We start from the raw sequence: 15,078 nt of genomic DNA on the forward strand, positions 1-15,078 counted from the left end.
TTAACCGGGCCCTCACGGGGATCCTTCTCCCGTTTGTGTCTGTGCTTATAACGCTGTGCTTGAGTGTCTACAGACGGACTCGTCAGTCTTATAGCTTAAATCAATCGCTCTTTCCTCTGTGTTCTTATTTCATCTTATCACAATGCAGTAGTCAGCACACCTGGCCTAGTATTTCAATTATACGTGCACATGAGCTCTTCTCCATGCTAGGCTTTACTTTAGAGCAGCATTTAGCCTTATCCCAAATTTAACTGTTCCCAAATCCTTGATAGTGAATGTCTAATTGTAATACCTACTGACTAATATTGGTTTAAATTAAATGGCATTTATTATATCCTGATAAGATTACAGCAGATGTAGGGCTGGAGTTGGCCATGGCTGATATAAGTTCCTCAAAGGAATCAGCCACTTAGGATCTTTTGGTTGCAAGAGATAAGCACTTGGGTAGCAGAGACATCTTTACTCACAAGAATAACTAGGTATTTCACAGCATCAAAGGAGTCACTGAACCCGGGCGCTTCAGGGACGTTAGGAAGTGGGACTTTTCCGAGGACTTGAGCATCAGGAACTTGTGAACCTTGTGACCTAGGAAATCCCAAGGGACTTCCAATCATAATTTAAATTCCTAAGCTTCTGTTTCACCTGGTTGATTTAGGAGTCCAACGCTGTGATTAGGAAACAAGATCTTTACTTTTAACAAAAACAGCACAAAGTAAGAGGGAAAAGTAGTGGACAAACTAAAACAAGATTTACCACAGTAACCTGAGGACACACTAAGCCCCCAAGATGTTCTCTCAACAGAGTACTTTTAGAGATGACAGTGAGCAAATAAATAAAAGTATAAATGACTTTGGCTTAGACATAACATAGACTAAGGCTTGGGCCACACTGGAGAAGCAGAGGAAAGAGTGCACAGAGAGAAGCGACACTGGCAGAGAAGACCGGCCGTGCCTCCGCTACCGGGTGGCAAGGTGGCTTCATGTCTTAGTGGCTTCTCTTGCTTTTCTTAAACTTGCCAATGTGTGGTTCAGTTAGCGCACCTTAACAACGGGGTCACACTCTGCGTGACGCGGGGTTAGGTGATGTCACCACTGTGTGAATATTATAAAGTGAACTCACACAATCCTGAATGATACAGATCAATCACTCAACGTGGCCCTTTAATGTGAATGACTTCTTTTTTTGTTTGTTTGTTTTCTTATTTTTTCCGGTACTGGGAATTGAACTCACGACCTTGCGCTTGCCAGTAAGGTGCTGTGCCGCTGAGCTAAATCCCCAGCCCCTGTGGCCCTTTAATGTAATCAAAAGCTACAGTAAACATGAGATGTGTGAGAGAGCTGCCAGAGTGACAAAGCTTTTTTTACAAGTAGAAGAAGTACTTTCTAAAATAACAACAAAAAGTAAGTATATAACCCAGTAACATGTCATTCATTACAGTTACCAAGTTCGTAACCGTGTGTGTTATAATTTTATATGACTGGCAGCACAGAAGGTTTGTTTACATAATCATCAACACAAACATACGAGCAACACACCCAAAATAGATGATGATGACTGTGACGTCACTAGGCAATTGACAGGAATTTTTCAGCTCCACTGTAATCTTAGGGGACTACCATGAAGTCTGTTGTTGACCCAAATAGGTGGGTGACCGTATTTTCCTTCTAACTGTTCTGTCCTAGGATAGCCCTTCAACTTAGAAATCAGAAATATTTAATTGTCTCATGTTTCAGAATATTCAGCTATAGGACAATTGGAATTAAAATTATCTTAGCTATCAAAGAGTAAATGAAATCAGATGATCTCAGGCAATACGTGTACATGTCATTTGCCAGGTCTGCCATTTGGTAATGATAATGATAGTAGTGATTTAAGGTATATTTCACATTTCTGAGGGCCAAGCATACATACACCTACACACACACACACACACACACACACACAATCTTATATGTTCTCACAAAACTCCTGAAGTATGGATAGAATTATTAGTCTAATTTTACATACAAGAGAATAAAGATATAGACAGGATAAACTATAGGGTCAAGATTCAAATTCCCTAATTTAACATCCACTCCTCAATGTCTTTGTTTTGTTTTTTGAGACAAGGTCTTACTATGTCGTTCAAGCTGGCCTTAAACTCACTATGTACCCTGAGCTGGCCTAAACCTGCAGTGATCCCTGTCTCAGCCTCCCAAGTGTTGGGATTATGGGCATATGCACCATCAAAGCCTCAATTCTTGAAAGTGCAAGTGTTTACAAAAGCTCAAGAATTAAGCGGTTTACAGGAAATCTGAGTTTTTTTAATACCTCAGGATCAAAATTGTGTCCTATTTTTCTAGTCAAATCTTAGAGTTACTCTGATACCTCCATGGAAAGGAATTTCTGTCTCTACCAAGCAGGAAAAGTTGGCCAGGGGTGGCAGTGCAATGCTGTAACCCCAGATATTCAGGAGGCTGAGGTTGGAGAATCATGAGTTTGAAGCCAGCCTACAGAACTTAGTGAGACCTGTCTCAAAAAAAAAGAGAAAGGTTTAGAAAGTATGTGTATGGGTTACTAGTGATCACAGCTCAGTTCAGAGACCCTGGGTTCAATCCCCAGTACTGGGGGACAAAAAAGTAAGATATACACGAACAGCTTCCCGAGCAGCAATAAGAATGCCCAGTACTGACCAACTGCAGCGCGGTGGGGTTATGATTTATGAGCACTCCGTGTTTTTCAATCTCACTACACACTGAGAAAGGTACTCTCCACAATCTGATAAGGCAGGTATTTTATTGTTTCCATTGTAATTGTATATTGTTATATAACAAAATGGTTAGAATGCATGTGCTCTGTTAAACACTTGCTTAATAAAAACTAGTGATGATGGAGCAACGGTCTCTCTGCCTGCTGTAGCCCTTGGGAAAGGTGTGGGAAAACAGTGCTGTCCTCTGGTAGCAGAGCTTCTGTCAGCGATGGCTGCGCTTGACTTAGTTGTTCCTTCTCAGAATGATTCAGTCTCAGAATTGTTCTTTAACCTTTTTTATTCTGTTAAGAAAAGTTTCTACGAAGTGTTTCTGAAATACACAGTGTAAAGGAGCATGAACAATCCCCCGGTGAGTGCAGTGCAGAAGACGCAGGTCCACAGCCGCCACTGGCCTGGCCGCTGCCCTCCTTTTGGCCTGAGCCGGCGTCGACAGAAATACAGGCTGGAGGGGAGGCGGATGCCAAGAACCTGTCTCCTTTTTACCTCGTTACTCTCTTTCCACGGGGTTACTGTGTCTCTTTTGTAGTCCAACCTGAAAATTACTTTGAGAAGGACAGATACATCCCCGGGCCAGCCTAGTAATGCATTAGTTCCCCTGCTTAGGTGGAAAAAAATACTAGTGAACCTTGAAATATTGAGCCTGAGGGTCAAGTATTTGAAATTCTTTTCCTTTGTCACTGAAATTTTTGACATGTTGCTCTGAAGCCATAGCATTAGATTGCACTTAGTTCTGTGTTGCTTCAGCTGTGAATTTGGCTCCTACAGGCATTCTATGATATATATATATAAAAAAAAGAAGTGGACAAAATGGTTCCATCTAATTCCCCCAAAATGGGACCTTCACCTTGGTAATGTATTGTCGGTGACAGTTACTTAACTCTTAAGGCCAGTCATAGTGGGACAGGATACTGCATAAGCCAAAGACCACATAAATTATCAATGTTAGGTACCAAAAGGGTGGGGAGGAAATGGGGTACAACCTCTTTTCTCTCAACTGTTGTAATGTTTTGCCTTTTAAAAAATCGGTTTAAAAAGCACACTGAGCCCAACTGATGCAGGTGCAACTATAACAACCACAAAGAATTAGGTTTATTGAAACATGCAGCCCTGTTAACCTTTTCCCTTCTCCGGGGACTGCTCCCTGCAACAACTTCTCTTCTTTTTTTTTTCAAGTGTTATTATTTCATGTGATTATATCAAATTCAGTCTATTGGAGATTTCTACCTCCCCTGTAATTTAGGTTTTATGCAACATATGATTACTCTGTTATTAAAAAAAAAATCTAGCTGCCTTCCCTCACTGGGAGATTGTCTGGCATACTTAATGTTCTTACATAGAAATTGAGATGAAAGAACAAATAAACCTAAGTAAACTCAGCGTTTTAAAGGAGCGCCTTTAAATGTGAGGGCCTTGTCAACTGGTTAAAAACTAAAAGTTGGTTTTGTTCTGAATATCCTTGCTGGGCCCATTATGTGTTAAAAAAAAGGGCCACAGCCCCTTTGCAAGGCCTCTGAATGAACCCTATTCATTCCCTACTTGGAAATGTCTCTGTAGCCACAAAGAGAAACAATAGTTACAACCTAATTTCTTTGGCGCCGATATCAGCAGAGGAAAAACCAGAGAGACCATTCTGAGAACTCTAGAAGCTTCTTTTGGTGATTATATAATTCTGCATTCATTGGTCATATCTGTGTATTTAAGTACATTCGCTAAAAGATTATAAAGTCTTTCAGTCATAGTGTAATATCACATTTCATGTGTGAAGTAGTATTTTCTCAATGAAGTGCTTCAAAATAATTTGCTTCTTATGGTTGCTAAAGTCTAAATAGGGGCTGGGGATTTAGCTCAGCGGCGCAGCGCCTGCCTGGCAAGCGCAGGTTGTGAGTTCAATTCCTGGTACCGGAAACAAACAAATAAACAAACAAAAAGTCTAAATAAACACACACAGCATGTGTCCTGAGGCTTTAAGAAGAAAGTCTGTGTTTTTTATTACTGTATTTTTAAGTTAGATGAGAATTCAAAACTACAGACAAATCCATTAATTATTTTCCACAGGTACCTGTGGAAATCAGCGAAGGGTATAGATCTGGAGTTAGTAACGGGGATACCATGCAGGTTAATGTGAACTCCAAGTGATATCTGCAAACGAATGAGAGGCACAGAGCACTCGACAAGCTTTTGTGAGGGCAATAAGGCATGCTTTGATACCCGGGTGCAGGCAGAGAGAGGGCAAAGAGGCCATCCCTAGGGAACAAAGAGAATCAGGCTTCTTTATAGGGCTTGAAGGAAAACGAGGGACAGTAGGTGGGAAGATCTTAGCAAACTTCAGGGGTCAAAGTTCTCCAAATGTCCGTGCCTCAGTGGTAAACGTCCTCAGGGCACCCTGTGTAAATGTTTGGATGTTTTCAGGTGTCCTGGCTCTCGGAGGATTTCAAACGACCTTATCTCTTTTTACAGCACCCTGTGTTTGCCAAGGGCGACAGGGACGGTGCTGAGCTGAGTTTTCCCTGAGAATAATGCCGCTGCTGACAAACAAATAAAGGTTGGTTGCTGGGGAAAGGTTGCTGGGGAAAGTCATGTCCGAATTGATCCTGACAGTATCTAGTGAACTTACCAAAGTGCAGATCTGACCCGGGCAGGTCGTTCTTCCTTGAATGACCCATTGCCCTTAAAGGGCAGGCCGCTGACCTGGTTCCTCTTCCCGTATGGTGTCCTTGCTGCATAACCTGCTCAGACCTCTCTCTTACCAACCCCATTAATCTGACCGCACTTACCCTCAAGTCTTAACTTAGGATTCCTTTTTTTCAGGAAGACCTTTAGTTATACTAACTAATTAGTTCATAGTTACTGTATCTGAAACAGAGATGGGCCGGAGGTTTAGCTCAGCGGCACAAGCGCCTGCCTGGCAAGTGCAAGGTCCTGAGTTCGATTCCTGGTACCAATAAAAAAAAAAAATCGAAACTCAGATTGTATGGGGATTAGTTGCTAAACATTTAGTACCAGACTGTGAAGAACTTTTATACTACTCTTTCAAGGTTTTGAAATGGAAAATGATGTTTGCTCTCTTTTAAAAGTTTGGAGGGTATATTGGCTCTTAGAAGCCACCTCATTAGTGGTCAGTGAACTAGAAAACATTACACTGATTTTTTTTCTCTTAAGTGATGATATCATCTTCACTCTCTAAAGCACTGTAAAAGAGCCCTCATTCTGATTACACTTTTTAGAGACCAGCTAATTCATTACTGAAAAATATCAGCTGCCAGTATTTGACCATTGGTTGCAATTTACCAGTGAGTGATACTAAATCTAAGATCAGCTAAAATTTGAAGATCATTAAATTATTAAATAGTGTGCATAGTACAGTGGTTCAGAGTGTAGGCTCAAGAAAGATGTAGTTTAAAATTCTCTTGCTACCACTGACTAGGTGATGGGTGTGGACGAGCTACTTAGACAACTTACTTCGCAAAGGAAACTTGAACGGAAGGCTAGAGGTTGTGGCAAGGAAGGTGAACCCTAAAAGCAGCTCACCAAGCACGAGTGTCTTTGAATTTGGGATGTTCTCTAAAAATTGATGTGATCTTGCATTCTTTTTCGTAATAAATTTCTATTCATTTTACAAGAGAAATATCTTTTAAGTTGGAAGAGGGAGTTAAGTTGGTTGGTGCTTATTGCCTCAAATTTTCTGTACAATTATTTCCCTAAGAAACCATTCTGTGTTTATCCTATGGCTTCAAGCACTTTTTCTTTTTATACTTTTATGGTATAAAAGCATGTAAACAGATTAAGGAAATTACCAGGAAAGTAAATATAAAATCTGAACAAAGTTGAAGTTTTACATTATGCTTTAGCCGTTGCTTTACTATGTTTACCCCAAGAATACAATGTTCTAGATGATTTTTTAAAAGTCTGGCTCAACAATGTTATAAAATAAACTTTTCATTTTCCTCCCCTCACCACGCCTGAATCCAGATTACCCGTCTTTCTGGCTCTCTCAGAAACCTCAGGGAGCATGCTGGCTTCTCCCTTTTGTCTCCCCACATATGTAATCTTTTCCCACAGGATTCACTTTACACACATAATTCTTTCTATCCTTGCTTTTCCTTTTTACTTATTTCCTGTAATCAGCAGTTCGTTTTAAGAATTTATTATTTCTTGCCTGTGATACCACTCAGTTAAAAAACTTTACTGTATGTGTTCACTTTCCCCTTTCATTTAGCACATGAACTATATATATATATATTTTTTTTCCTCATCAACAAGGAAATTTTCAAAAGAGGGCCAGGCATGGTGGTGTACATCTGTAATCCCAGCACTCGGGAGGCTGAGGCAGGAGGATTGCTGTGAGTTCGAGGCCAGCCTGGCCTCCAGAGTGAATTCAAGCCAGCCTGAATTGCATAGTGAAAACCTGTCTCAAAAAAGACCCAAAACAAAACAAAAACGATATCCAAAGGAGCTTTCCCAATACCATTTCACACTGACCTTCCTTTCCAGCCTAATCTTTTCTCACTATCTTACATGGCCCATTCTCTACACCAAAGCGACCTGTGGACTCTTCCCTGAGATCCTATGGGCTAAACTGTCTGCAGGAGTCAGCACCAGCTACTCCCACTGTCTATCGTTGCTTACATACTGCTAAATCTCACAAGTTTTCTCTTCCATAAATCCTTGTTTGCTCATTCCAGATAATTATATAGGATTTAGTCCCTTTTATTTGTTCATGGAAGAGATAAATGTCAAGTGATAAATTAATGTTGGTCATTTAGCAAAGACTAGGACTGAATTGGTACCATGTACCGGAGGCTGTAATATAACACAAAAGCGAAACTGATAACTAATTCAGTCCTGGGTTTTCAAGGGTCCCTGTAGTGAGTTAGTGCACTTGGGAATCAGGCACAGCCTCCCTCCTAACCATGGAAGATTTAGACAGATCTGAAGAATGAAGAGGAGCTAGCAGTGTGAGCTGGGAGGAGATTAAGGCGCTTGGGGAACACGAAAGGGTGTTCTGGGTAGAGGGAAAACCACGTGCAAAGCTCCTGAGACGGGAATGAACCGGACAGTTGAAATGCTGAGAGAAAGCCAGTGTGGACAGCCAGGTCGGACATGGTAGGAATAATGGAACAAGGGGAACTGAGATATTAGCAAAAAAGAGATTGACAGCCCTGGGCTGGAAGGAGGGAAGGTACAGAAAGCAGGGAAAGTGTGGAGGAAATAGAATGCTTAAAGACAATTTATGAGTTTGACAAAAGGATGCTGTGATAGTTCTTTGGGGAGTCAACTTGCATGAGAAACGCTTGGTGGGTTCGTTTAGCACAGTTCTGGACCTGTCTGGGTGACTGCCTCACCGAAGAGGAAGACCCAGACCAGATGTGAGCGCTACCACCCGGTACACGTGGCATCCAGGCTTGTAGCCCGGATGGAATAAAAATGGAAAGAAGGAGGTCTCACTTCTTCTGTGGAGCAGGATGTCCGCTCTCTGCCATCCTCTCTGGACTCCAGGTTTCCAGTGTGGACGCTTCAGCTTTGCAGAGCAGACTTCTCAGCTTCCCGGGGCATACTTTTCCACCTTCTAGTGCAGACCTTTTCAGTTCTCGCTATGGATTTTTGCAAGACTTGGCAGGAACTTCAGTCCTGTGACTTTTACTGGATTTTCCTGCTCTCTAGTATGCAGATGCCTTCTTTTACATCTGACTCTACAGATGCCCATTGTGAACCTACCTTGTAATCCTTTATATGTCACACATATAATCCTTTATCTATCGTATATTTTACTATATTACATCTGTTCCTCTAGTGCACTCAGGTATAGATGGTGATAGGAATTGAACCAGCCAACGGGAAATGTAGAATCTTTTGGTCAATGAGTCTTATAACTCATTTCTCAGCAAACCCTTTAATACCTGATTTTCTCCTATATTCTGTCGTATTTTATTGTTGTTTATGTACTTTTCTTATTTTATGCTAAATTATAAACTCCCTATGTACTATGAGTTTGTACTTATTATAAAAATATGGATACATTTTTTAAGTAAAGAAGTCTTTGTTGCTATATTTATAGAATTCCTTTCTTTAATCACTAAATGAAGGGCTGCTCCTCACATTCATCTAATTTGTCTTTTGGCAAATGTTGAAGCCACAAGCTATATAACACTGGCAAGCATGAAGAACGGCACCAAACTGAAAATACTAAATACAAAATAATATTTTAGCTAATAGATCTGGCTACTTGCTGGAGTTCCTCTCTTTTAAAATGTAGCAAACGTCACAGGTCTAGGCCCATTCACAGATTGAAGAGAGGGAAGGGAAGGCAAACAAGTAGTGTTTGGGTTCAGTAGATCAAATTTCGTCACAGTTCCTTTGTCACTGAAATTCTCTACATTCTTCTACTCCAAAGTGTTTTTGTTCCAGTGGGATTGCTTCTCACTCTTCAGAATGAGTATTTTCATGAAGAAATCACTAAGATGATAACAACCTACACAAATGACATTAGGTTCTTTTCACTTAGAGCCTCTCTTAAATACACCTTTCGTTTTCCTCTACACAGACTTCACTGAGTCTCATGTGTATTTTTTTGTATATTTACCATATATAGACATGATCAGGATGTCATTATTTTTCAGTTAGGTGTTCGATAAATTCACCTGTATTTATTTTTAACCTCATTTTTAAAATTAATTACAAGAAGACATCATCCTTATGGTATGAGACCCAGAGTTAGTAGGAAATGATATTAAAACTAACTCATAAAATATTGGTGATCATCATCTTCTTCTGTTCTCCTACTAGGGACTTCCGGAGGGTGATTGATTACTCCAATGAAGCTGCAATACAGGTTCCAAAAGGATGTGGTGCTCATCATACTGGAAAAGCCAAAAGATTAGCTGTACTCTCTCTGGGAGAAGCCATCAAAGACAGCCCCATGAAACAGAAGAATCTCCGGATCACCAAAAACTGTGGCTTCACAAATACTGTTCAGTCCCGTCTGAAGTCCTGTATATGACCTGGAGTGGAATGCACAGTATGCCTTGTAGTCAATACCATCTTTTTGGAGATTCAGTGGTTTTTTTTCTTTTTTTTTAGGAAAAAAAATTGTAATGTGTGAGTTTGAACGTAACAAATAATAGTAGAGACCTCATTACATATTTTTATTCGTGCCTGTCCTTGAGTTGTCCATTTGTCTTTATGTCTCCACGTGGAATGTGTGTTTCAGCAGTTTTATATAAAGTAGATCTAGACTTCTCTGCATCCTGTAGAATAAAGGGCGGTTTTTCATATTTCTACCTTTGATGAAGGGAAAACCATGTTCCCAGAGCAATAGATAACGCTCTGCTTTTCTGCCCTTCTGATTATGGGAGGTCCCCAAGTCTCACGCTACCTATGCTTTGGAGATGGAACATACCAGAGGGATGAGGATCCAGCCTTCAGCTCTATAAGTTAAGAAACTCAGTTGATCTACTAACTAAATCTTGTTTAATATCCAAAATACTATGGTCTAGGCAGTATAACTATCTGAACTTATCTGACTATAATTTTGAATAAATAATATGGCATCATACCTAAGAGAATTTTCCATATTAACATATCAATTACAGAGATTTATAGTGAAGAGATTTCTAAGCCTTCAATGAACATGGTATATAGAGAGAATAGACTAGAAGTAAGGAAGACTGACATTCTTCTTATGTTTCTGCTGCTATTACCTAGGTATATTTGAAGCTGTTTAAATTTTCTGGGCTTTAGCCAAGAAAGGAAACAGTAGAGAGACTACCTATCCTTTTGAGAGTATGATACAGAATTTGTATGCATCATTTCCCCTCATATACCTTACTGAACTGGTCTTAGGAAGTCAGAATGGAGGTTACAATATGTGGTCTTCATCTGAAACAGAGAATTCTATTACTCAAGAACATGGACTACCAGAGGACAACTAACAGTGTTGTCTGCTGTCCTCATTTATCAGGAAACCAAATGCTCTTTCAGAACCATTCTCCCTGCCCTGCCCTGCCTTGCCCCAGCAGATGTCTGCTTCAGCCTGAATTGGGTCAGATGTTTACCCCTAGCTGTAAAGAAGCTGGAGAAGCAGGAAACAGATTTGGTATCACTGACTTTGACCAAAATTGCTCAAACTTTCTTGGTTCACAGGTCCCTCGGGGTCTTAGTAATTTTTTTCATGGCACACACAAAAAAAGTTTAATTTACAATTTAATAGCCATATAAAAATACATAAATTGAAAGAAGAGTAATGTATTTTTTAGTCTTCAATAACCACAGTAATGGTATATATATATATATATATATATGATGTATATGATATATATATGTAACTGCTGGACACTCTACAAGTTCTCAGGCCTTAGGATGAGACTGGGCAATACCACCCTCATTTCCTGCCATGCTTGCTTTTTAGTGCAGCAACTGCTGAAAACCCAGCTTTGCAAAGATAAGTCAGAGTCTAAAGGAATATAACGGACCGTGACTTAATGTGGAGCTCAAGCTAGTAGCTGGCGTGCTGGTTAACAGCTGTTGAGTCCCACTGTTTTCCTTGAAAATCTGAAATATGTTATGAGCGCCTGCCCCGCTGAGTTCCCTTTGACGCCGAGGGGAATGGGACACAGTGTGGGAACCGCAGACTTATACTAATCGTCCTTCATCGTCCAGGGCTGGACTCACTGCTCCCCAGAGCAGAACTGCACTTTGCTGGGACTCAGAAAATCCTAACACCAAAGTCTGGCACCTTGGAACGCTGGCTACTTGGTGCTAAAGGAGATGAGAGGAGCTTGGAAGTGAGAGCTCCCTCTGAACTTCTCCTGCCCATCCAGCTCTCAACCCTTTTTCTTACCTGAGTTAGAAGTTTTCTTCCCCAAAACGAGTCAGAAAAACCCTCTCTTGCAAAGCCAGGCATGAAACCAAAAAAACTTTCTCCCTTCTCCTTTCCCAGTGGAAGACCCCCACGTCAGGGCCCTGCCCCGCACCGAGGAAGGGGCCTGCAGACCCAGGGAGCAGGAGGAGTCCGGACAGGGAAACCCTGCTGAGTCGCCCTCAGCTTGTCACCAGTGAGCCCTGGTGACATTTCGTGTCATTCCATGTCACTCCTCCCCAGCCATCTGCTCTCAGCAAACCTAAGCGCACAGACGGTGCTCTCTGGGTCTCTCTTCATTTCTGAAGGCTCATGCACAATTCTGATTAAATAAATTCCTATCCTTTTCTCTCGTTAACCTATCTTTTGTCACAAGAGTGTCAGCCGTGATGCTTGCGCTTGAGGAAGTTTATCGCAGTGCACTGTACCTCCTCCTTCTTTTAGAGAGGAAGAAGAGAGAAGGAAAATAATTTAGGAAACTATTTCTGTCTCATTCTGCCCCAGCTAGACTACATGTTCTGGTTTGTTGTTGTTATTATTGGTTTGTGGTGCTCAGAGCTTTCTGCACGGAGCTGTAGCCTCAGACCTTTTAAAAAATTATTCTTTTAAATTTTGTGATAGAATTTCACTAAGGTGCTCCGTTGTCTGGGCTGGGTTTGACTTACAATCCTCCTGCCTTACCCTCCCAAAATGCTAGGGTTACAAGGCATATCCCACCAAACCTAGTTACGACATGCTCCTGGATACTGGTTTGCATATAGCACAGCGTTTGGTACTTAGAGCGCAGTACATATTTACTAACCAGATGAAGAAACAAAGACTATATGATTAATGGAAATCGATCAATTCTATGGAATGCCAAATTATAGAACATTTGTTACCTTTCCAAGTTTCTGTGTGAATCAAGAACCGAGGCTATGTCTTCTGTTTTTCTTACGGCCCAATGCTTATGGCAGGAGATAGAAAAGTTTCAATTGGAAGTTTCGGTGAGAGCTATTCTTTTTCCAAACACCATTACAAAGGAGTTTCTTTACACTGATGATGAAAATTCTTATTAGTGAACTCTAAATATAAATGTCTATGCTGGCTGTCAAGAAAGAAAAATAATCTCCTTCTCATGTAATTTCACTAGGAGCTAAGGCTTTTGTTTTGTTTTCTTTTTACTATATCACCACCAGAAAAACTGACCTAAAGAGAAAAACAAACATTTTTATAGAGATATGAAAAAGGCTGTCTCTACAGTCATTAACTAAACATTTTAAATAATTATTGATCATTATATAAAGCCCAAAAGTGACTTTTTAAAAAAGAACTCCAACATTTTTTAATTATTGTAGACATTTTAGCAAAATTTGTCTTTCCCCTTTTTCTTGTTCTTAGATCAAATTTACTTTTCTTTCATGGTTTTGCAGTGTGGAAAGCCATTTCAGCTCTTTGCCTTGGGTTTCCCAGGTTGCAGTGTCCACCCTGTACCTCTGTGACCCTCTGCAGGAAAATATTCTACCATGTTAGATTATGTCTAGATCTAAAAATTGCCCATGGTTGTTTGGTTACTCTAGTAACATATTTAGAAAATTTTATGTCTAGATCTAAAAATTGCCTGTGGATATTGGGTTACTCCAGTAATATATTTTGAAAATTATTCACATGTGTGTTTCTATTCGTTATATCAAAAGTATTTTGAGGAGAAAAATTATGAATACTTAGAGAATTGCATGGGGGCTAGTACTGAGTAGACATCCAATATGTAATTTCTGAATTAGTAACTATTTTTATCACTTTTTTCCCATGAGCATGAGCACAGTGCTTTGTTCATCATGAGTACTTATGCAAACATTTTTATTTTGTGAGAACCCAAATCATTTTTACTTTAATTCCTGCAGGACTTCTGAAAACTAGAGAAAATTAGGACCTATTCTCCCTTTAGTGGAAATGGCAAAATACAATTATTTCTAATGATTCATATAAAATCTTAAATTTGTACTATATAAGAAATAGTTTGGTTAAAATATCTTTAAGACATGTTATTGAAGAATGTTCATTCAAATTTTGTTGCAGTTCGTAACACATTTTTTTTCTTAACCAGTTTAAGAAAAAGTTTTCACTGAGCATTTGTGGATGCAGATAATGTCCAGGTGCCATTTTTATGTTACAATTTTATGTTCCTGAATTTTACTCTTAAAATACATTTTTATTTATTTCTTCTGTGCTTAAAAATAACACATGCTCATCACAGATAATCAAGCCATTATAAAAATATTTCACAGAAATACCAGAAATCTGTTGATAATACAGAGTATATTCCTACATTTTTTTCTACAGATTTATTCACACAAATAATATTTTATGCAATCGAATCACAGTGCACATGCTATTTTGGTTTCCTTTTTTTTACTAAATAATGTATCTAAACTTTTAAGTGTGAAATATTTTTCAAGACTAGCAAATATAATCCAAAGAAAATGAAATTAGTATATTGAAATTAATTTTCATTCACAAATAAATTTGCTGCCATATTCACAATAGCCAACATATGGAGTCATCCTAAGTGACTTGCAGAGGCATGGATAATTAAAATGTGCTGACCATGCCTGAACACTACTGAGGCATAACAAGAGTGCAGTCCTGTCATTTGGAGCAACCTGGATAGAACTGGAAGACCTTACATTAAATGAAATAGGTCAGGCACAGAAAGACAGACGCCACATGTCATCACTTACAAATGGCACTGAGAAAGCTGATCTCACGGCAGCATCGAGTGGTGCTTAGCAAAGCCTGAGAAGGAAGGGAGGGATGGTTAAGGAGCACGGCAGAGCTGTACAGGAAGAGTAACAGTAGGATGACTTATGGTGGACCACGATAATTGAATATGTCAAAACACCTAGGAGAGAGGAAGTTGAATGTTCTAACACAGAGAATTGGTATCCTAGGCAAAGAGAACTGCTGCCAGGTCTTCAGTAGCATGGTACTAAGTTCTTGGGGGACGAAAGCACTCTGTGGGATTGTGATTACGTTTCAGTCTTTCTGTGAGCCTGTTCTTCTGGACTGTGAACATCACAAGTGTTTCTTAGTCTTCCACCACCCAAGGTGGGATCGGGTGGTGTTCAGTGTTCTGCTTTCCTCAGATCAGTTAACTTCTGTTAAAACCCAAACAGGGTAAGTCCTGATCAGACAGTATCTCCTGTCAGCAGATCTTGTGTAGAAGACCAGAGTGCTTTGGTATATATCAAAGTGATTTCTCTTTCTCTCTGCCTTCCAGAAGCATGAACAGATTTTTTTCCAATATTTTCTGATAACACAGTCAGATAGTTGGTGATGAAATTCGTAAAAAAAGAAGATCCCCTTACAGTTAGTTTCCCTAGGGCTTTGAATCCAATGATGTTTTCACACTCCACCTCTAGCAATTCAGAAATTACAGTTTAGGTTTTCCACCCCAACACTGGTCCCCATGGATATATAGTGATTCTGTGTATGT

General features: G+C 39.8%; 1 long non-coding RNA gene across 1 annotated transcript in view; it reads left to right on the plus strand.

Moving 5' to 3' along the window:
• LOC102008451 overlaps positions 1–10,090 on the plus strand; it is a 45,052-nt gene extending 34,962 nt beyond the window's left edge. The window contains exons 6-8 of the long non-coding RNA XR_001234882.1: positions 1,248–1,400; positions 5,207–5,291; positions 9,533–10,090. This is a non-coding gene — a long non-coding RNA (uncharacterized LOC102008451). The remainder of the gene's footprint in view (positions 1–1,247; positions 1,401–5,206; positions 5,292–9,532) is intronic.
• Positions 10,091–15,078: the final 4,988 nt, after the last annotated feature.

This window comes from Chinchilla lanigera, unplaced genomic scaffold, assembly GCF_000276665.1.
Source record: "Chinchilla lanigera isolate Chin_1 unplaced genomic scaffold, ChiLan1.0 scaffold00034, whole genome shotgun sequence".
NCBI lineage: Eukaryota > Metazoa > Chordata > Mammalia > Rodentia > Chinchillidae > Chinchilla > Chinchilla lanigera.